Here is a 21,639-nt window from a genome sequence, read left to right as displayed (position 1 = left end):
CCAACATTAAACAAACATTTTGGAGAGTATGGAAAGATAGGGAACAACAGGAAATCCATTTTCCTTGGGTTCTTTAAAAAATAAATCTCTACTGCTACTACTACTACTAGTATGAGAGCAAAGTAGTAGCCAAACTGCACAATAATATTACAAGGATGTGGAACAACACTTCCTGAATGCAACAGTGCCTGTTTTTGTATATTTATATGAGGATATAATATTCTGTATTTTTATATTTTTGAATATTTCTATGTATTTGTGTCCAGCCCCTTTATTGCTTCCAAGGTACCTGCCTATCAATATTTGAAGGTTCAGAACTTCAGGGAAATTTTTTAAGACAATCAAGTTAGATTATACTCACCAATTTTCACAAAGGGGCCTTGGTTGCTACTAACACTTCTTTTCAAAAATAAAGAAATAAGAAAGAATTCTTGAGTTACTAAGTTCTCTGGCATGCTTTCTTTGGAGTAGAGCCCACTGAACGCAGACTAATTTTTGAATAAATATGCACAGGATTGTTTGCCTGATCATCAGGAGCAAAATATACATCTGCATAGATCTTTCATTCTTTCTCTTGATAAGTCAGTTTCGAACTAACTGTTGAATCTACTGTGTATGGCTAAAAACAGGTTAGTATTATTTATTATTATTTAATTTATTTATTTATTTCAGAGTTTTATATACCGACCTTCTCACCTCTTTTGAGGGACTCAGCCCGGTTTCCAACCATAAAAACATATACAATCGGTAAAAACATCATAGTTCATATTACAATAACACATTAAAACAACAAATATATCCAAAACTACAGTGGTCAGTCGTCATACTAAAAAACAATTATACGTCATCTTCCATCCATGTCTTAGGGTGTTGTCTAACTCATCAAAAGCCTATCTCCATAACCACGTCTTCACCTGTTTCCTAAATGCCAGGATAGAGGGGGTGGTTCTGATCTCCTGTGGGAGAGAGTTCCAGAGTTGCGGGGCCACCACCGAGAAGGCCCTGTCCCTCATCCCCACCAGACGCGCTTGTGAGGCCGGTGGGACCGAGAGCAGGGCCTCTCCACACGATCTTAATAATCTTGATGGTTCATAGGGGAGAATACATTCAGAGAGGTAAACAGGGCCGGAGTAGTTTAGGGCTTTATAGGTTAACACCAGCACTTTGAATTGTGCTTGGAAGCTAATTGGCAGCCAGTGGAGCTGGTGCAACAGCGGAGTGGTGTGCTCCCTGTACCCAGCACCCGTTAGTAGTCTGGCTGCCATATCAGAGGTCTGCTATAGAACAAACAATGCATTGTTACTTAATTTCTGAACAGCAAAAAGTTTTCAAAAATGCAAATACAAATATGAAATTTCAAAGTATTTAAAACTTGGGACAACCATTCTTAGTTTTAGGATAGGCTCTTGATGGAGACAACATTCTTGTGGACCAGGGCCATTTTTAAAGCATTATTGTAACTTTTAATAAAACACCATAAAAAAGTGGTAACAATTCCCATTTTCATGTTTAAGTTACTGCCAATCATCTTTGACGCAAATTTGGAAATGTTAATTTTTGGATTACTATCCTCAGAACTTGGCAGACCGCATGGACAGATTTTCAAGAATGGTGGTGTCTCACTAAGCTGCAAATTTCAAGATTGCATATCATTGACTATGAAGCCTTCCAAAGTTAAATATCATTTGTGTTTTTACTTTGTCTACATGCAGAATATCTGAAATTGCTCCAATTAATTCAGTGCAAATTCACATTAACAGATATTTACACATTGATTCAGTCCAAGTTTTAGTCACTTTTGTTGCTCTAAGAAACTGCACAACAGAATGTGATCTTTTTTAAAATGAACTTTGATTGTGTAAAGCATGGCACAAATTTGCTACACATTCAAGGATCTGCTCTGAGAATACCATTTTGCCCGATGTTAACAGTCTGCCTTCCTCAAACTGTTGAAATAAAGGTAAACATGCAGAATCTGCAAAAGTAATTCTAAACTTCGGAGGGAGAAGGGCGGGGTATAAATATAGGAAATAAATAAATAAACTTCTTTCCTCCTAAGTGAATACATCTGGATTTTTTTTATTTTTTGATTAAAGTTTCTAAATTATTGTGGAGTCCCTTGAGGTGGTCCAGGTAGATAGGGTTTATGAAACTAGGGAATGCCTAAAGTGCCATTCCACAATGACTTCTGCAAACACAGCTATAATCACACCTAGTTTCCTTAATCAGCATAGCCATATGAAATGTATCAACGACTTCCTACAACAGCACTGACTACTGCAAATGTGGTGACGGGTCAGAAACAAATCTTGAGTGTCATATGTGAATGAATGGTGCACAAGGGATCTAACTACTTTCTCCTAGTTAGCAGCAAAGTACAGAATTCATAGGCCCAGAATGAAAGATATTAAGATTCTTGGCCACATTTCAATTTCTTTATGTTATTCTGAATCTCTAAAGTGCTGAATTGTATAGCCAAGTAATTGGTAGAATGCAAACTGACTTAGCTACATATCATTTGCATTGAAATCAATGTAAAAAGTCAAGAGTACATTAAATCCCACTGATTTCAATAAGAACTCTTAATAATTTAGGCTGCTATCCTATGTCATTGCTATGTATCTTCATTTCCAATTTATGGTGACCTTTAAACAATTCAGTATGTGGTTGTCTTGACATAATTTCTTCAGAGAGTTTACCCTTGCCCTCCTCTGCAGCTGAGAGAGTGTGACTTGTTCAAGGTCGCCCAGTAGGGGATTTGAATACTGCTTTCCCAATGCCCTGGCAAACCAGATTTGCTTCAATCCTATATTTGGTATGAAATCTCATTTAATTTAAAATATGTTAGTACCACCATAATGAGACTCTGAAAAAGAAGGGGGGGGGGGAAAGCAAAGATATGAATCATGGACTGATAAAATTTGGTTAAAAGTCGATTTTTCAAAAACTCAAAATACATGTCAGTTCACTTGCTAATTTGAACAAAAATATTTTCCAGTGCTTAAAACTGCTGGGGGGGGGGGGGGGGGATGGACAGCAAAATTGTCGTTTAACATCTCTGAGACACTGCAGGAGGTATTTTGAGCAAATTAGGAGCATATTGTTTGTGGATCCAAATATGTATGTAAATGCTTCTCCTCTTTTACAAAAGTATTTAAATCGGCTCTAGGAAACTGTGGAAAGCATCAATCGAAAAGAAAAACATCATTTGTCTTACTCACCTCATACAAGCGTTACAACACATAAAAGGGAGTAGAAAATTGGCTCATAAGAGCAGACTATTTGAAGCTCTAGTTTGGAACTTCCTCATTAAGAAACAGGAAAGAACCAAGCAATTTTCCATAACTGGATTGCTCTAAAACTACCCAAAGCAAGATAATGTACTAAGCTTGTTTTTATCTTTCTGCTTCCCCTTGGCATTTTAGTTCCACTTCAGATCCCAATTCTTTGAAGATGCTATCTAGCTAGTTAGAAAGAGGCAAAGGACTCCGTCTTGATATGCATTGTCTACAGCACTTAACTGAGGAAACGTGCTACCTGACACAGACCAAGAGGGCTATGACAGGTTCAAGGAATTCCCGCAAGAGATTTCCTGCTGCTACTACTACAGTCTTCTGAATTCCTACAAAATGCAAGAATTGCTTTTACTTTAAAATATAGTGCACAATATGACCATATCCATCTTCATACCATGAAGGATGGTTCAACCTCAGTGGTTCACTAACAGTTTAAACAGGAGGGTGAATAAGTTATACCTTGTTGGTCATTTGTGAATTCACACAATGGGTTCCTGCACCTGCCCTCTCTGCCTACAATCCTCACAGAAAATTCTTGAGCCAAGAGATTTGGTGGGAGCCAAATTCCTAAATATGAATGTCAGCTTGCCCATTCCAAAGCTCCTCAGTTCCTTTTAACTTGCCATATCAGTAGCTTTTCTTGGAGGATTTGCTGAGTGTCACAATTCAATTTTCTTTTCTATTTTCCTGCTTCTAGTACGACTTCTTTCTTTGTCCTTTACTTCTTTTTCTTTTGACTATTGCCAAAAAAATGTTCATTTCACAGAGATCACAATGAAGAACCAAGTTTGGTTGCATGTGGTTTAATCAGAACTGAAGCTCATTAGAGTATCTGCTAGGAATGGATTTTGAAAATGAAAAGTAGCACAATTTTCTTATTCAGTGGAACAGCAGTTCTGCTTTCTGTGGAAGCAATTTATGTAAAGAAATTTGTAAATGTGCTCAAGTAGTGCACCATCTCTCCAATGCCCATTCACAAAATGACTGTTTTCCCATTGTCCCAACTAAATGCATACTCTTTTCATGTTTTACACATTATCAAACACAAATTTCACCTTTGCTTGGCTCTGTAGTATGCCCAAGATACTTTCTTTGTCCCTCTCTGCCTGCAAGCCTTTATATTTGCAATTCATAAGCTTATTTACACCAACCTGTCAACTTCATTGCCTGAGAGAATAATGTTTCACTCACTCAAGAATAAAATGTATTGCTGTCTTCAGTGGAAGCCAGGAAATATGGATATGGGCGTAAGTATAAGGAGCATTTTCCCTGCTTGGTGCTGCATTAAAATGAATCAATGTGCATAGAGCTGCTGTCTTGCATCTCAAACAGAGGATTGTGTAAATTTTCAACATGAAAAGAAGCTATGATTTTTTTAAAAGGTGAGGGAAGCCTTGACATATGGCAATGTGAAGGCTAACAGTTTTATTTCATATATGACAGCTCCACTACTAATGAACAGATACTGAGGTACACAAAGAACAGAAACATAAACATGCATAGGTTAAAATGATGTGTGCAGAGGCATGTCTAAAAAGTCTGCAGAGAGTCTGTGGTGGCCATTTTTAATAGGGGCTTACTATATTAGGATCCAGTGAGCCGAAAGGTTAGCGGTTCAAATCCAGGGAGCAGGGTGAGCTCCCACCGTTGGCCCCAACTTCTGCCAACATAGCAGTTCAAAAACATGCAAATGTGAGTAGATTAATAGGTACTGCAGTCTTTCTGCAGAGAGAATGACTCCTTTTTAAAAATGGCATATGTCACTCCGGTCCGGTTCACTTAAAGCGGCCAAAATGAATACATTTTCTGGGCTGCCCATGTCAATGATGTTTGGGACAGAAAAGAGGGCAAGGAAGGAGGGAGTCCTCTGCAAGTTTTGCTTCCACACCCAGCCATACCAATTCCTAATAGAGCAGGGTTGCTTTTCTTGCTCTCTCTCTCTCCCCCCCCCCCAAACTTTTTAGGGCATTCTCATTCTTTTTTCTCATATATATTTTTAACTTATCTTTATTTGTGTAGATTGCAAGATCAGTAATGTAATTTACACACACATATATTGTAACTCCTTGAATTAAAAAGTCCTCTCCTTCTCTTTAGCTCTTCCTAAGTATGTTCTCTCTATGCATTTTTAAAATGAGAAGAAAAGATTTGTTACATGCCCCTAGATTTTACCTTTAACTGAGAACAAAATCCATAATTTTGGTCCCCAAACCTGCCCTTGACTTATATGTGAGGTCAACTTATACACGAATATATACAGTAACCTTCTTTTTTGTGCTTCTAGAGGCCTCTTTGGGCTGGCATGCTCAAGGAGTACAGGTCCAATTTGCTTCCAGGTGCTTAAAGAAGCTAAAGGCAAGTCTCATTTCTGCTTCAATTTACATCCCTGTCCTCAAATTTATCCTTATAGGGTATATTCACATACCTTATATGGTATATTCCAATGTTTTTTTTGTTTCATATGAAATGATGCAGCAACAATAACTTATATAAATAACTCCTACTATTATTCCTTCTAAGCTTATAACCTTTCCTCCCACTTATCAGGTGTTTTTGCAATTATTATATAGTACAAATGAATCAACTTATTTCTCTCTGCTGTTAATTAGATATTCAGAGGAGTGAACTAGACTTATTTCAAAATGTATTTTAATTAAATGTATTCAGACTTTTCCTGCATTCTGAAATATTCTCCAAAAGATAACTTCGGTATCAGGAAGTCAAAAAATATTGTTTCTTTAAAAGAGTCATTTAATATTACATACTACTGATCAATTTTAATAAGGGCTAACAATATTTTAAGATATAAAAATAAACTAGCTCTCAGATATCATCTGTACAGATTTAGCAATTAAAACTGATATGTTTGTACAAGGGAGACTACATCACTCTCTCACTGGTTTAAACTGTTTAAGGACTTTATATTAAATCTGGTTCAACTCCAACTTACCTGGAAGACTGAGACTGTAAAAATAGTGTTTTCTATATATATGTCCTCACAGAAATAAAGGCATTAGTGCTTAAAACCTCACATACCGTATAAGAATAGAGCAGCAAGACTGATTTAGAAGTTATAGGAAAAGGGTGTGTACAGACTCACAATATATATATTTTAAATGCAGCCAAGCCTCAAAGTATTTGGCAAGAGGAAATTAGAGTCACAGAGCAGGCAGTAACCAACCTATGTCTCTCCTTTTGAAAATTATTGTTTTGACAGAGGAAAAATCCAGGTGAATCCTCTTAGTAGAAGACAGATAACAGAACCTACTAAAAACTTGGGAAAGTGATTGTTTTAGATTACAACTCACAGTATTATATTGGCCATACTAGCTGAAGGATTCTGGAATTTGTAGTCCAAGAAAAGCAATTTTTCCAAGTTACATTCATGCCCTTACTGTGAATAATGTTTCCCAAAAGACAGGCAAATACTACACCAATGTTCAGCTTACTGCCCATTCTCTGAACTGCACATTGTGCCACAGAAACGCAATGCAGCAATAATGCTGCAGAACTTCTTATAGTCTTCTCCATGCTTCTTGCACACTGGGAACATGTGGAGAATGAGATCAGTCTGCCACATCAGAGCCATGATCAGAGATACTATACCTATCAATATTATAAAATGCTGGCATGAATGATTCTTTCATTGCCTTTTTCAATATAGTGGGCATAATTCCAATTTGGAGTCACATATCAAGAAATTAAACCATTGATCTTTTGAAACCTGAGGACAGCAGGGTAATTGAATAAATATTCAGTTGAGCTCATCTGTGTCCTTGAAAATGTTATAATTGTCTAAAAAGATCAGCTTATAATTGAAATACAAAATTCTGAGAAAGTGTCTCCTAATAATATTTTGGCTATGGCATTTATTGTTGGGGAGCTCAAGCAGAGTGCATTGAAAAAGAAACTTTTCTAGCTCTGATTCTTATTGCCCTTGAAGGTTTTGAACTAAACTTGGCTGAATACACCTTGGGGTTTTACATGGCAGAACATAATTCCATATCCCTTCTTTTGACCTAGAGTATTCTTAGAGACTTTGGGAAAGAGACTTTGCTTTCATAATGAAAGTTTGGTTAGTTCTCGTTGTGTTTGGGTCAGGAAATAATTTTTCCTCAGGCTATGCTTCCTCAGGTGCTGCACGTGGCATAGCTCGCTTGGCTTAGCCATCTGGACTTGCTTTGTATAGTGCACCTGGGCCCCTCTCTAATTATCTGCTCATTCAGAAATATAATGAGGTGGATATGGGATAATCTCTTAGGGATATGTGGATATGAAAAGATTCAGACTCAATGCAGACATGTGGGCATTCACCTTCAAATGTCTTCCAAGCTCCATGATATTGGATTAGCTCTCAAGGGTTGATAGCTGTAAATGTCTCTGCAGTCATTCACCAATCTACTATGCTGTCAAGACTGCAACATATGAAGACTGGTGAAAGTCTGGGCCTCATTTTAACCAATCTACTAATCTACCAGTTTGGAAGCACTGGCTTTGTGCAATGGGACAGATTCTTCATTTACAGACATAATCACTATTAATATACAATCTGTGAATACAGATGCCATATTTAATGGCTGGCTCTCTCAGTGGGCATTATTCTAAAAAGTAATATTGTAAAAGGTATGTTCTCCATTTGGAGTTTTAGATTATATATACACACAGAGAGAAAAGTGATAAACTAGGAGGACTGAGTCCATATTCCACAAATATTGCAGAAATTCACACATCTCAATGTGTGGGAGATAGAGAAGTGGTTTTGGTTTTTTGGCTTTGTGTGTGTGTAGTGGTGAGGTTTGTCACTTTGCAGAAAATGCTTCTTCTACTTGGGTTTTTTTGCAAGGTCCACAACTGCCCTTACACTGTGTTCCCCTATAGTTAGGCTCATCTCAGTTGTAAGAGGCTCTACACAATCTTTCCGTCCTCACAGGATTTTTTGGACAGAGGATTAAATGTTCAAATTGTACTGCTGTTGATAATTTTATTCTGTTTGACCAATTACAATATTCCTTGGCTGGAAATCTCTCTGAAATGACAGCATTAGTTCCACAAATCCATCTGCATTGCAGCATGCTCTGCAAAGTTATTTCCAAGTGTCTTAGACACTGATTAGTTTTATCTGATCAGCCACATCTGCTGCAATTGCCTGCTCTGGCCTTACTATTTTCTTATGTAACATGAAATATGTCACGGTAAACACATGACCAAGAGCAATAAGGATAGAAGCACTTTTAGTCCAGCTGGAGCAAACCCACTGAAAGAACTTGCCAGTCAACACTGATGTAGGTTAATTTCAGTAGGTCCATTCTAGTTAGAGGTAAGATTGAATTTAGCCCTTAATGTTCAGTTCAAATGTTTTGTAAAAATTTGAGAGCTCTTCTCCCTCTTCCAAATGTTTTGGGGCTGTAATAGATTCATTTCCTCTAGCACTGAGTGAGAACCTTAAACTTTGGCTCTTTCTAAAGAGTAATCTCATTAGCTAAAAGTCATGAATAATTTTCCATACATTGTTGCCAATCTTTTGCTTTGCACTTTTCTGCAATATATATACAGTTCTGTTTTCTTTGTCACTATCCCACAAGCAAACTCGATTCACATGACTTGCGTGCAGCCTAAGAGTAACAAGCTTCAGAAATGTGGTTGAAATTGCACCGTAATTAAATTGAAAGCACAAGGTCAAAGGAGAAGCATGGCTCCACCCTGTAATACTCTTAATCACCCTCAAATCCTTTATTAATCATTGTATTATCACAAGGGATTATATCTTGTTTCCACTCAAGCTAAAACTTTCAGTGGAGAGAAATAATTTCCAAATCCTCTCACTAAAACTTGCCCTGCAAATGTATTGCTTCCTTTCCAATTCCTTCCAATTTTCATTGAGATTCCAATGTTTTAAAATTAAGAACTGTGAATTATGGATTCATCAGAGAAATGCTCAAAACTAAGGTTAACCCTTTTTGGATAAACGACCTTGCCAAAATTAGGGCACCCATTAGATTCACGTAATACAGTAATCTTAGTGCTGAGCCAAAGCAAAAGGGAAACCTGCTTCAGGAGCCCCTGGAGCCCCTATTTGAGGGATGTCACTTCAAATTTAATGACCATGGCTCAATACTATGCAATCCTGGGATTTGTAATTTGGTGAGGTATCAGCATTGTTTGACAGAGTAGGGTCAAGACCTTGTAAAACTACAACACCCATAATTCCATAGTATTGAAATGAGGCAATTAAAGTGGATTCATTCTGCAGCATATATGCACCCCAATGTTTCGTTTTCCATTCCCAGAAGCTTTGATACTCTAACACAATTGTTTTTAAAGAAGGAATCCTAATAGCCAGCAACTTTTTGATCAAATTACAAAGAGTGCACTTTTTGCTGAAGTGCATTACATTCAGCGGCAAATACTTTTTTGGTTTCAGAGTTTTGAAAATTGAGGTGCGCATTAGATTCAATGGCACATTAGACTTGAGTAAATACAGGTAGGACTCAGGTAGGACTTTTCAGCACATCAGAGAAACTGTATTTTTCTTGTGTCTAGGGATTATTAATCAGTGGTGAAAATGCCCAGCTCTGCACATGTTAGAGCAGTGCTTGTTCTGATGCATCAGAGATTTCAAGCAAACATTGCACCAAGTTTAGAATTAGACTTGGTATGACTGCATCATTTGTGGGAAGCCAAGTCCATTTTGGGTTGGGGCTGAATCACAAAAGGGGAAAGAGGACGCCTACACATCTGCCCATTCATTAATGACACTGGCCAACACACATTTTGGTTCCTCAAATGTTAGATCTGCTTCTGGGGATATTTGACCAGCTGATTCCAAAAATGGTACCAGTTTCCCCTTCTCAGCTGTAGTTTTTGAGATACGGAACCCGTGCCTACAGGGCCTATCTTGTTTGTAACTTGGGGACTATCTGTAATCCCTAAATACACACCCTATAGTCACCTTATTATTAAAGGCAGATTTCAGGCTTTGTAGTCTAAGAATTGTGGCTCTGCAAAGTGGTTCCTTTTATTCTCCTTAACAATACAGAGAGCATAAAAGAGAGAGTAACTTGTTCAAGATAGGCTATTCAGTTCTTGATGTAACATGGATACAACCAGGAGACTCAAACTGTTATTTTAGTTACAGCCATGAGTTTGCATAGGATCACACTCTTATTCAGCTGTTTTATTTGAAGTCCAAGCTTTCCTATGTCATGTCAGAAGCTAATTTTGAACTCCTTTCAGTTTCAAAAAGTGACCTGATTGAGGAGCCAGATTCAGTGGCCTGGCCCACCTGAGCACACAGAATGAACACTGCAGTTCTTTGGCTATTGCCTGAGGTCATTTGCTAGCTCTCAAACATGGAGCTCTCCCTGTTACACAACATATTACATGCTAGATCCAAGTCAGCCAAAACCAGGGTTGGAGGTGATTGAGCAAAACAATAAAAATGGTGCAAGGATCAGTACCGTGTGAGAACAGCAACAAATGGCACTCTGAGAAATCCTGCATACTGATTAAGCCAGAATCCTAAGCAGTTAAGTGTCAAGACTTTAATCCTAGCACCACCATTTTCAATGCAAGCCTAGCTGACAGGCAGCAATGACACTGTCCAGGCTGCAGTGCTAGATTGTTGGAGCATTCATTTAACTGAACCTTGAAAGCAATTTCCAGAGCTTTTAAAACAGATTTTGTCATGTCATCAGTTGTAAATCTGCAGAAGAAACTGGAGACATGCCTCAAGATGCTTAAATGACGGCTGTTTCATTGGTAAAAAAACGTGAATCAAGATTTGGTCTGGAGACACTCTTAAAGCATTCTTACAATTTGAAAAATTTGTTTGAGAGTTACTGCTCCAGAGAATTTTTGAAGATAAGAATGCCTTAACACAGGATCACGTGAAAGTCAATACAGTTGGTCAGAAATATTAATGGGTAAGAAAATACATAGTATATAAAGTATATAAAATAAAGCTGCTGTGGTGGTTTGAGGATACCTAGGAGACCAAGGTTCAAATCATCACTTGGTCATGAAAACCTTAGTTGAATTGCACTCAAAGATGAAATACAACCAATTCATTGCACAAAGCAATTAACTGCACAAAGAACCATCAACACACAATAGAAAGAAAACTAGAATTAAACAAAAAGTAGCATGGAGGGATATGAAAGGTAAATATGTTCCAGGACATAGAAAAAAGTTTTAAAGGTATCTGTCTGATTCATCGCCCTCACTACTGAATAATGGGTGCAGATTTATTTACATAGGGAAAAGGGATAGGTAGGATAGGTATATAAAACCAAAATCCATTTTTGGAAATATAGTATAAAAGGCAAAACAGTAAAGATATAGATAAGGTGAAAATATATATGAAATTGAAATTACAAAGCATAATGCAGAAACAAAGCACACACAGAGTGCAGTATTCTACACATCAAAAAGCATAGCAAAGCATATTCTGTGAGGCAATAAACAAGGGCAAAGCTACTTTTATGCACATAATTCACACCACCCCCAATGCTTTCAGTCAAGTCAGTTTGCATGATCATTCACACAGATAACAGCTTTAGAAAACCCTTAGAAAACTGGGGACTTGGAACATGGTCCTGAGAAAATCAAAATGACACCCTCTCAGGTACGGAAGATCATTAGGCCTGAATGCTAAAACTGTTTGGGAACTAGGAACATCTAGAAACTCACAGTAACCACATTTTTGTGACACTGTGCAAATGCATATTAGATCTCAAAATGTAAGGACAAAAAGTAAAAGTAAATCTTATTTGCTGCAAGAAAAAACAGAGCGACATTGAATGCAGCTAATTACTTGCAAAATGTCTGTCATTATGCTCTTCCTAACGTCAAAAAGGACAGCTATGTAATGCAGTATTTTGATCATTGGACTATGACTCTGGAAACCAGGATTCACATTTTTGCTTGTCCACGGAAACCCACTGGGAGAATGGCAATCCTGCTCTGAACAAAGCTTGGCTAAACTAGTCCCTATGCCTCAGATTTAGCCAGACGGCAGAAATGGCTTGAAGGCATGCCACAAACAAAGCTTCAAAAGTAATACATCACCACAAGGCTATGTATTACATAGTGACATAGGTGCTGTTAATTCATCTCCCTATAAAGTTCTCATGTCAGATCTTGTTATTTCACAGTGTGGGAACACTACCTGACCTCATTCCTTTGCCATCTGCCACCTTGGATCTTCTTCCAACTGCTTGGCTTTGCACAATTGCCCCTGGGCCATTTGGACTGACAGCCACCTTCTTCAGTCCTAACAGCCAACTCCCTGGGGTTTGACCTTGACTGAGAACAGACATATGCAACATTAATTTAGAAAGTACTTCCCATCTCTCTTCTTTCATGGCCAATCGTTGTCATGTTGCCCTATCTTATGCAGGTGGGATCATGTCAAATGGATTTAGTAAACGGCAGAAAATCACAAGTCAGTGGACAGTCTGAAAAATGGAATTATACATAGAAAAATAAATTTTTGTAAAGTCTATAAAATCAACTTTCTCAAGTAGATATACATCCCACCTAAAGATTAGGAAGAACTTTGTGATGGCAAGGGCTGTTTGGAAATAGAATATGTTGTCTTGCAAGGTGGTGGAGTCTCCTTCTCTGGAGGTTTTTAAGCAGAGTGTAACATGCACAGATATCTATAACACCAATTACAAAAACTGTAGATTGCAAATCACAATTTCTATGTTCCAAGAATTTCTACATTGAATGTAGAAATACTTTGTCAACACAGTGATATATTGATAAACCATGTGTCACTGTCTCTGATGTTGTTTATGGAAGAAGATCTTTCGACAATATAGAAAGTGTTAAGTTGTGTCACTGTGCCTGACATTGTTTAATTATGTTGGAAGCTCTAGTTTCACTGTGTTGACAAAGTATTGAAAAATTATCTTATATTTATAAACAGTCTTTAATTAATCGTGTGAATGTTCTCATGTTACATTCAATGTAGAAATTCTTGGAACATAGAAATTGTGATTTGCAATCTACAGTTTTTGTAATTGTTAGTTTTTAAGCAGGGGCTAGATGTCCACTTGTCAAGGGTGCTTTGACTGTGTGTTCCTCCATGGCAGGGGGTTGGACTGGATGGCCTTTGAGGTATCTTCCAATTCTATGATACTATGCAATAGAATGGCCCCCTCCCTGCTGTCCTTCCAGCGGCAGGCTAAAACCTTTTCATCCAGGCAAGCCTTTAAAGTTGAAGGTGTTTAGAACCATCAAGAACTGCTGTGATTTTACAACTTGGTTTTATATGCTTTATGGTTTTAATCTGGATTGTTTTGTTTAATACTGTTTTAATATTTGTATATTTATATATTTTAAGTTGTATTAAAATGCTCTTAGATGTGAGTTGCTTTCAGTCTCCATATGGAGAGAAAAATCGGGATATAAATAAATGAAATAACTACTACTACTACTACTACTACTACTACGGAGCTGTCATATCCCCGTATGACTTATGAACTGCACGGATCCCATCCTCATAATAGTATGTAGCTTTGACAAATATGAGCAAGGATGGAATGAGGCTGGGTGAAAGCATCTAGGCATGAACTGTGGGATACACATGTTCACTGGCTAGACAACTATCTGGGTGTGACCTAAGATTCTTGCTCCAAGAATAATTTCATCAACACTTCATCACCTCTTTTCTCTCAATGCCCACATCCTAGCAAGGAAACAAAAATACAATTAATAAATTTTCTGATCTAACTTTATTTCAGAACACAGAATCAAAGTGTCAACCTGTATTGAAAATGGTTGTATAAACAGCAAATAGGTTGACTCAATGGAAGTACATAAAGGATCAGATTAAATGTCCCAGGTAATGAAATCAAAGGGCTGACTAGGCATCCTGTAAAATGCAACTAAAGACTGTTGCCAGCAGCAGCATCATGAATTGGGCATGTTTTTTGAAACGGCTTTGTAGTAAGGAACCTAGATGATAACACTGAACAATAGCCCATTGTAGCAGAAACGGGATTATATGACACCACTTGACATTGCATCATACCTTCTGCCTAGCCCACATGCAAGATGTTGCCTTTGTTCTCCTAGTCACTGACTCCTTCCCTTCTGTGAGCAAGATAAAATACAAATTAATTTTACAGAGGCAATGTGCAGCTGCACAAAAATATAAGTTGTGTAGATGGAAAACCAGGATTTCTGATATGCATGTGATATAAAGGTGTCTTGAAACAATGAAGGAACAAGAACGAGAAAGAGATAGGCTTCACTTTCTTTGAGGAAAGTTCCACTATAACCTGCAGCATTTGCTAGTTATTATGCAACAAGTAGAGCAGACAAAAGATCTGGCTGGAAGCTGAATGGGATCCCTGTGCAGAATCATAAAGTTGGAAGATAGTAATCACACTTGATCTGTATACCTAATTGTGTGTGTGTGTACGCGAGCATGTGACTTAAAGTTGCCTGTCAACACACAATTAATTTCATAGGGTTTTCTTGGGTGAGGAATATTTAGAGGCGATTTTGCCAGTTCCTTCCTCTGAAATTCAGTTACACCACCTCGTGTTAGTTGGTGGTCTCCCATCCAAGTACTAATCAAGGCTGACCCTGCTTAGTTTCCCAGATCACACAAAATCTGGTCCCTTTCAGGTATCTGCAACTAAAGATCACACTTTATGCATCTAATGAAATACTAAACTTTAATAAACTGAATACAATGTAGTCGTTAGTATTTAAATTGCCACCTCAAAATAGTTTTTGCTAACATTTAGAATAATTGGTATACTCCAACTCTGGCAGAAAACTAGAATCAGGTATTCCCCAAACCCCAAACCAAGGATTTCTTAGGAGTGGGGAAAGTAAATATATCTTGATATTTCACTTCCCCTTCACACCAAGGGCTGGAGCTATAAACAGTAGTTTTTATCAGTTGCAGAAATTTAGTCCTCGTCCCATCACATCCATATGAACTGATCTTATAACATAAAGATGAAAACTTGACACTCTTGTTCCATTTTTCTGCAAGGGAGGGACTTTATAAATGAAGGAAAACAAAACTGATTTAATTGCTAAAAGAGTTCTCCCCTGCCCTTTAAAAAAACCTCCTCTCTGCAAACTCCATGTATCAGCATGGTAACTTCCTGAATGAATACAGGCTGCTTTTTACATATGAAACTTAAAACCTCTTGGCACAGTTCCAAAAATTAAATAAAAAGGGGACTATAAGCCATTATTAACCTGCTTCCCTGTGCACAGTAACAGCATTTGACTTTCCAGTGCCATTTTTCTTTCTTTCTCCATCTCTCTGGCACTCTTTTACTTACAGATGTACCAATAGACACACATGCACACACCCTGTGGAAAGAAGCCTGTGGGGTGGGAAAATAAAAGAGCTCCAAGTTATACTTTAAACGAATAGATGGTGAGCTGACCTGTCAAACAAGAGCAGCTGACGGTCTTTACAAACCTTTCCAGATTTCTCTGAAGGCTGCATAAGGCACGTAATGGTGTGAGTTGTTGGAAACAAAGAGACTTGTGTAAACGTGCCAAACACTAATCTTACAAAAACAACCTCAACACTCTTTGAAAGTTCAGACTAAAACCCAGAGTGGATTCTCCATCCCACTGGCATGGAAGCCTCCACCTGCCACTAACCACTAATGCCTTCCTATGGGCTTCATTTGGGAACAAGGCACATAATTAGGTGAGCTCTTTTTTGATCCAGCAATACACTTGATCCCACACTTGGCAGTGATATTATCTGGGATTCTCCAGAGGCTGTGATTGTCATTCCACTGACAAAACCCACTCCATCAAGTGCCAAATGTACAACTGAGATGTAATTATTTCCCTCTCCTACCATCTACTCTTATATATTTCTAAATATAAACATTATATTACAAGTTGCTGGAGAATAACAATGGAATGAAGTTACTGCTTTCACAGAATCATAGAGTTGGAAGATACCTTATGGGACATCCAGTCCAACCCCCTGCCAAGAAACAGGAAAATCACATTCAACACACCCCTGACAGATGGCCATCTAGCCTCTGTTTAAAAGCCTCCAAAGAAGAAACCTTCTCCACACTCCAGGGCTGAGAGTTCCACTGCTGAACCATTAGGAAGTTCTTCCTAATGTTCAGGTGGAATTTCCTTTCCTGTAGTTTGAAGCCTTTGTTCCAAGTCCTAATTTCCAAGGCAGCAGAAAACAAGCCTGCTCCTCCTCCCTATGACTTCCCCTCATATATTTACATGGCCTTATGTACCACATAAGGTAACTGTTGGGTCATCACACAAAACAGAGTGTTGGATGAGGTGGACCTTCAGATTGATCCAATAGAGGTCTTCCAACTAAATATACAAAAGTTTAAGGCAGAAAACCTTGGGAAAGTGAATCTCCCTGGATTTTGTGTATGGAGGGGAAGTGAGTGGAGAGATCCTCTGCTGTAATTTCCCCCAATCTTCACATCTCCACTGCTTACATTCTTAGGTAAACAAAAGCTGTGTGAAATAATTATATGGAAGAATTCCGCTCAGGTGATCCTGTAGCAACCAGCACTCAACAGACACTTCATTCATCCAAATGCTGCCCAGCTGCATTTTATCTCAATATTATATTAAAATGGACTAGTTTCCAGCACAACATATGGAATGTAAGTATGTGAAATGTGATGGCTGCAGAATATTTTTTTAAATAGGAACTAGAGGAGCCCCACTGGTTTATCTTCAAGATAATGATCTTTTAGTGATTATTTTGTAGGTCTGTTCTATTGCCACCTGCCTTACAATCCTATCTATGCTCCCATTTTCTTGCATATTCATAGTACATTTTTCACTCCACTTGAGACGTAAATAGATTGCACACACTAATGGTGTGGGTTTAGCTTCAAATCTTGTTTTCGTCATCAGTTTATCTTTGCAATGCTAGACAAAACAGGATTTGCTTCATTTAAAAGTCTACTGAAACAGCTCAGATTTGCAGGCCTCCCTGCCTGGTCCTGTTACCTATGAGGGAACATAGATACAAACAAATTATTCTCAGAATAGTTGCTTAAAAAAAACATCACCACCATAGTTTATGTAATTAGCTAAAAACTTTCTACACTATTCTACATTAATGTTGGCTATGTGTTCTAAATTCATGTAGGTTTTTATGTCATGGGAACAAAAATACAGTTGAAAATATATTTTTTTTACAATATTTGCACTGTTTAAGTAGAGAATAGGCACATAATCCATACAGTGTTTAAATAATTAAAACGTGAATCACAGCCATCAACCCTTCCAGAGCTAATGAATATTGCTGATTAACAGTGAATACAACATGTTTAACTGAATCATAAGAGCTTATGGAAGTTTCATCAAATTGGATGGCGAGAAGATCAAGATTCAGGCATGATTTCACCTTGCTTCCTTGCAAATATATATTGTAAAGTATATATTGCAGAAGCTAGGTGAAGGTAGTGAGAATCTTTGTCATACCCGTTTATCAGATCAGAGTCTTTTGGAACATTCAACAGGAAGACCAGTTTCCTAACAAAGACTCCTTGTCAGTCATTTTTATTCTATCTCTCTCCACTTCTATTAAATAGGAAAACGCATACACAAAGGGAACACTGGAATCTGTTCTAACATTTCCATTATTCAGATCTATGTAAAACACACTTCACATTCCATGCCAAGTCCCTTCTCTTAAAGTGAAATGCATCTGAGATATGACTCTTGCAGCAGAATGGTGTGTTTTCACATCATTATAGCTGCTGCCATCACTACCGTCGCATACATAACTGTACCGGAGACAATCCCTTTTGTGGTCATTACACTCCATTGCATCATCTAGTATCTCTGGTAATTTTTATAACTTCCTTCCTCTGCTCTTTTATCACAAGAATTTAGGGGATGAATCATAGCCACACAGGAAACCAGGGAGACTGATATCAACGGTGGGTGCTTTTGTTGATGCAATAGTAACTTAGCGATTAAAGCTGTGCAAACAAAAATAGAAATTGGTCTGGGAGGAAAGAGGATGGTGGGTAGAGAAGACTCAGGTAGGACAACAGTGCCAGAAAGAATAACAAAAATGATTTAAAAATATGTTTTCACATTATTTACAAGTGTATTAAGAATGCTATTAGCAATAATATTAATACAAATTGAAATTTTATTTATTTATTTATAATTCAAACTTACATGCCGCCACTCCCCTGGGGCTCAGAGCGGCTTACAAACAGGCTAAAATCCAACACAATTTAAAAACAATTTAAAAACAACAATATCGGAGATCAAAAGCCTCTGAAATGTCAAAGAGAACAATACTAATATTTTACTATAGATGAAGAACTGAATATTGCTGAAGAACTGAAAATGATTGAGATGGATTTTTATAAAGAAAAATCCACAAACATTTTAACCAAAAAAGGACCAGTGTTTCATAAATGAGTGTATTAGCAATGGTTAAGTCAGAACCTGGAAGTAATGGTCTAGAGTATAATATGAGTTCCTTTGGGCCCACCAAACATCCCAAACAAAAAAATGCCTTCCCAAATTTTCCCCTCATGAGAAGATTCGTGATTTTTTGCTTTACCCAACCAAAGACTGATATTTTCTATAGTTTTCTATATTTGTCTTGCTTGAAAGCCAAAATCCAAGAGCTTGTTGAAAGGCCACACAGAAGTACTAATAATATAATTTCCTCAGTGCTTCCTACAATTGTAATGATAGGTCCCGAACACTACTGGTTACTCCCAGCTAAATTATACACAGTGAATGAATACTGAAATATAATTCACAACTTATGAAAACTCCCTTGATTCAAAGGATCTATTTTGGTTGAGACTATCAATAGGATTCAGGTTTAGGTATACTCTAGGTTTCTGGGCTTCCAAAACCTATGGATTCATGTGTCTACAGATATAATATGTTTAGACCAATTCCAGCAACTGCTTAGAGATGAACTTCAAGTACCTACTGGACACCAAAGATAAGAAATACCAACTTGGCTGCTGCCTTGAAGAGGGAAGGGGTTAAGGTTCACAACTCAGCCTTTTACAAGTCTTGGAAGATAGTGGATCAACTGTCAATGGGCAGATATTCCTCCCTCCTTCTGTGTGGTTCACCTGTTATCTCTACTCTTAGATCTATGAGAGATGGCATCAAACACCCCATGCAAGAATAAGGAGATAAAGAAAGGGAAGAGGAAGAGAACAGATTGCAGTGAAACACTAGTGAATGAGCTGGATTTGAATATACAGAAATAATAGCTCGCTCCAAGTCTCTTCTATCCTTCTAAATAGCCTATGGTATTTGTTTTTTATTATTGGCAAATTTTCAGTTATTTTTGTTCATGTTTGGTTTATTAGTTTCCTTCCTCTTTCCTCTCATTCTGTGTTATGTTTATACTTGATTCCAAGCCTTTGGGCAGGATCTGTTGTTCTTTCAATTAGTCAGTTATTCTAATATGTAGTACATTTATTTCTCTACCATAAGCAGAAGAATTCCAATAATTAGGGCATTTTTATATAAACAGATTGAGATCATAGAATACATTATATTTCCCATCTACACTATTTTTAACTTTGAATTTGTTTTAATAGGTTTTAACTGGGAATTTTTAAATACTGTTTATATTTAATCCTGTTTCAATGTTCATATAGTTGTATATTTTATTTTTGGCATAGAAGGCTCTCTATGCCTGTCCTTTCCTTCCTTTTTCGAAACGGACTGTGAATCCTCCCACTAAAAGCCCATCCCCCTGCTGTGATTGGCCAGTCTCTCAGCTGGCTTCTCAGCCAAGGGGAAGGCTGTTTCTGAGACTCCAAGTGGAGGAGGGGAGAGCAGATGTGCTTGGCGCATGGCAGCATAGCAGGCATGTGTGGACAAGGGAGAGCGTGGGAGGCTGGAGGGAGGCTCAGGCCAGCAAGTACCTTCAAGGCATGGGGTGGGGGTTCTGTGTGGGAAGTTTGGCCCAATTCTATCATTGGTGGGATGCAGAATACTTTGATTATAATTGAACTATAAATCCCAGCAACTACAACTCCCAAATGTCAAGGTCTATTTTCCTCAAACTCCACCCGTGTTCACATTTGGGCATATTGATTATTCATGTCAAGTTTGGTTCAGATTTATCATTGTTTGAGTCAAAGTACTCTTTGGATATAGGTGAACTACAACTCCAAAACTCAAGGTCAATGCTCACCAAACCCTTCCAGTATTTTCTGTTGGTCATGGAAGTTCTGTGTGCTACGTTCGGTTTAATTCCATGTTTGGTAGAGTTCAGAATGCTCTTTGATTATAGATGAACTATAAATCTCAGCAACTACAACTCTCAAATGACAAAATCAACCCCCCCCCCCCCAACTCCACCAGTATTCAAATTTGGGCGCATCGGGTATTTGTGGCAAATTTGGTCCAGTGAATGAAAATACATCCTGAAATATGAAGTAGCAATGAAAATAATTTTATGGTTGGGAGTGACCACATTATGAGGAACTGTATTAAGGGTCCGCGGCATTAGGAGGGTTGAGAAATACTTGTAACTACAACAACAACAATATACTAGTATATTATCATTTAATTACAATTTCACCATGAAACGAGGCTGCAAAATTAATAAAGCCTAGAAGTAGACTGATAGCTTTTAATATATGATATAATAAAATGTAGCTTCAGTACATTTAGTGTATCATTTAAGGTCCTTAGCAGGTACAAAAAATAAAATGTATCTGAGATATGTGATCTACTGTAGGTTCCCCTTCATTAATGAAGTCTAACATCTCCCCATTGCAATTATATGTATGTAATTTAGAAATTACATACATCACACTTTTCTCCCCAACCCTGCCCAACTACTCTACACTTCCCCGATCCCCTTCTTCTTTTTAAATATATGTAAGCAAAACTCAAATAAATAAATATATATATATATATTAAAAAGATATATATATATATATATATATATATATATATATATATTCTGGCCTCTCACAAAAACATAGTGGTTTTTGCAAAACCTGGGTTTTTTTTCATGTTTTCCCTTTATTTCTTGTTGCAGTCCTTTACCTGAAATTTGCCTTAAAACAGGTTTTTTAATTATTAGGAAAGGAAGGGCTGCATATGCCGTATTTTCTGGCATATAAGACTACTTTTTAACTCAAAAGTCAGGGGTCGTCTTATATGCTGGGAGTCGTCTTATGCGCCAGGAGTCATCTTATGCACTGAGAGTCATCTTATAGAGTGGGTGCTGAAACTTCCAATCTGGATTGGAGAATCTGTGGTTGCCGCATATGGTGGGGGAGCTCAAAAATGGCAGTGGCTACATCCCTGCTGTATGCAGTGACTGTATGAAACCATTAAG

The 21,639-nt window shown here is 37.7% G+C and overlaps 1 protein-coding gene across 2 annotated transcripts in view; it reads right to left on the bottom strand.

The window, feature by feature from the left end:
* KCNQ1 (potassium voltage-gated channel subfamily Q member 1) overlaps nucleotides 1–21,639 on the bottom strand; it is a 371,634-nt gene that overhangs the window by 84,412 nt on the left and 265,583 nt on the right. The window lies entirely within an intron of this gene.

The sequence above is a fragment of the Anolis sagrei genome, chromosome 1 (genome assembly GCF_037176765.1).
Source record: "Anolis sagrei isolate rAnoSag1 chromosome 1, rAnoSag1.mat, whole genome shotgun sequence".
In the NCBI taxonomy this organism is placed as follows: Eukaryota; Metazoa; Chordata; class Lepidosauria; order Squamata; family Dactyloidae; genus Anolis; species Anolis sagrei.
This window is presented reverse-complemented; position numbering and strand designations above follow the sequence as displayed.